Below are 3,114 nucleotides of genomic sequence, written 5' to 3'. Positions count from 1 at the left end.
AATAGCACTTTCCTTACATAGGTATCTGATCTGAGACCTTTTCATATTGAGAACATGGAGATTTCAGCTGGAAGACACCCTGAAATCCTAAGAGTAACATATCCTGACCACCCTCTAATTGCTAGCTCATCTGTACAGGTAAAAGGGTTCATCTTTCAAGGTACATCTAGATGGCTAGATGTTTGTGGAAGAGCTCAGAATTGCTTGTCTTATTTACTGGGGAAAAATCAGGTAGAAAGTGGTCTTTACGGACACTTACTTGGAAAATTACAACACTAGTACAAGTCAAGCTTCACACACTTAAATATTTGCTTGTTGAGAGCAAGTCATAAAATCAAATAAAATTAAATATATTTTAGTTTTCTTTCCTCACAAGAACATAAAATTTATGCAGGAAAACTTAACAGGAAATTTTTTTAAAGTAATGGAATTTTCCTTTTAGTAGTCCTTGGGTAGTTATGACAGAATAGTTTCCACTTTCTGTTTGTTTCTTTGAACAGGTATTTTGGTCCAAAGTTTTGTTTCTTTCTAGTATCTGCTTCTGCCTTCCCCTTTATTAGATCGGCTTTCTCCACAGCGACCACCTCTTGGTGTTTGATGGCTTGAATTGCTGTAGGCATCACATGGAGAAGGGTACCCCCTTTCCATAGAAGGGGGAAGCCCTCATTCTTGGTTGCCAACCTGATCACAACCACTTGAGTAGAGATCACTTCGGTTGCTTGAGTAACTGTCTCGACTTCCACCATACCCATCTTGTGAGCTGCTGTAATCATCACAGCGACTCTTCCACCATAAGATGGCAGGGGCCCTCGTGTAGGTGGAGTGCTACGTGAGTTACCATAACTCTCATTTGACTCTCTATGGGAACCTCCACTTGGATGATTTGAATAGTCATGATCCCGACCATCTCCATCTCTATCACTATAGCCTTTTGATGGATAGTTATCAGGTGAGCTGGAATGACCATAATCATGGTAAGTATAATCTGTTGGTGGTAGAATATAATCTCTCACATCGGAGAATTTGGGTAATCTCTGCTTGAACAGCTGTCTTTAGTTGAATATCCATCACCTCTTGGAGACAAATAAATATCTCTGAGAGAAGGCAGGGGTTCCCTTCGAGCAGGGCCTCCATAAATATTTCTTCCACTTGATACAGGGGCTCTTCCTCGCATTCCACTGCTGTTTTGAACTGGTCCTGACAGAGCTGATCTTTTAGGAGGAGGACCCCCACTTCATGGTGGTGGTCCCCTTTTCACTGGAAGAGGTCCTCTGGAAAAAATCATGTCAAAATTCATAGAATAGCCACCATCATCCACGTGCCCTCCATGTGAGGAAGAACCCCTAGTTCCTCCACTTCCTCCTTCTGCTCCTCTAAGACCCCTGGGAGGGCCTCTGCTTCTGGGAGGTGGAGGTAGTCCTCATCTATTACTATCAAATGATGATTTCATGGCCTGTTCCACTTTGATGGCTTTTCCATCTAAGGACTTTCCATTCATGTCCCTGACTGCATCCTTAACATCTGCTGGGCTTTCAAAGGTAACAAAAGCAATCCTCTTGATTTATTGTTTTCTCGGTCTTTCATCAAGAGTACTTCCACTATCCGTTTATATTTTCCAAATACTGTTTCAAGGGCTTTTTCATTTGTTTCTGTTGCTTTCCTGTGTGATCTGTTTTGACCATTTTCTCCCCAGTAAGTCAGAAGTGTGGAGATGGTCACAAGCTCCCACGAGCTCACTGATAGGCTGACCACACAGTATAGCACAAATGACAGCTACTGGTTACTGGCACACAACTGAAAAGCTGCTAGCACTACTGCACAACGACCTTAAGATTCTTTTAATTTGTGATAAGGTTGATTTCTTGTTTTATGATCCTAAATTAAAATTGGTATAAAAAAAGCTTTGATATTTTATAAACAAATATAGAGGTTTGGAGTACAATCTAAAAGCAGTGGGGTTTAAACAATCACTTGGTTTTGACAGTCCATTTGAATAATAAAAGGTCTAGTGGTGATCTCTAAAGGGGTACAAGCTATGAGGACTCCTTCATATTTGTGTCAACTTATGCCACAGAGACAAATTGTGCCTCAAACTGTTCAGATCCAGGTTAAACATCTTACAATACTAAACAATTTTCAGACTTTACTTGGTCACATTAATTGGCTCCACCCAGCTCTTAAGCTAACTACTCGTGAGTTAAGTCCTCTTTTTGCCATTCTCAAGGGAGACTCAGCCCCTACTTGTAGAAGAACACTTACGCCAGAGGTTAAAACTGCCTTAGATAAAGTTAATCAGGCTCTTTCTAATGCTCAGCTCTCTAGAGTTCACCCATCTTTGCCAACTCTTTTATTTTTTCAACTTGATCACCATATACACACTGGGGTTCTTTGGCACTCTTAGAATCCCTTACAGTAGCTACATATGTCATGGACTCCACATAAAACTATGACTTCCTTTCATGATCCTGTGGCAGAACTGATTGCATGTGGATGAAGGTATGATTTATCATTGTTTTCATTTTTTCAGTTCAACAAAAAATGGTTATGGCAGTTTTCATCCTTTTGGCAATCTGCATGGGCTAATTTCTCTGGTGTTATTGACTATCATTATCCCTCAGATAAGTTAAATTAATTTGCTTTCATTTTTCTCACAGCTGGTCACTTAAGGTAAAGTGAAGCTGTGTACGATTTCCTCTTTCAAAATATAGGACACAAGTTTCTCCCCATGTAGTCAAAATTCAATTATGAAAACAAAAGGGGGAATCAATCTCTTTAACTTCACTTTTCTATATACACTATTAAAATTTTAAATTCTACAAAAGATGGAAGCACAGAAGCAGAAAGACAATTTCATCAAATAAGAGAAAAAAGGTTAGGAAGGGTCCTTTGGAGAGATCTCCATACTGGACAATGGAAGGGGCCCAGTCTTCTACTATCCTGGGGCAGAGGATATGCTTGTGTTTTTCCAGGAAATCCTGAACAACCTATTTGTCAGGTTGTCAGCCACAACATGTTGTCAGGCTGTATACCATGAAGCCAGATCTGGAGAGGTTAGCAGCAGTGAGGCTAGATCCAACCTGGGGCCTATTGAAGGAACTGACAAAATGGAAATCT

At 40.3% G+C, this 3,114-nt stretch overlaps 1 pseudogene; it reads right to left on the bottom strand.

The window, feature by feature from the left end:
• Positions 1 to 528: 528 nt before the first annotated feature.
• LOC101579427 overlaps positions 529 to 3,114 on the bottom strand; it is an 11,116-nt pseudogene continuing 8,530 nt past the window's right edge.

This window comes from Octodon degus, unplaced genomic scaffold (genome assembly GCF_000260255.1).
Source record: "Octodon degus isolate 3935 unplaced genomic scaffold, OctDeg1.0 scaffold00277, whole genome shotgun sequence".
NCBI lineage: Eukaryota > Metazoa > Chordata > Mammalia > Rodentia > Octodontidae > Octodon > Octodon degus.
The sequence above is the reverse complement of the archived record's forward strand: the minus strand, read 5'-3'. Positions and strand labels throughout refer to the sequence as shown.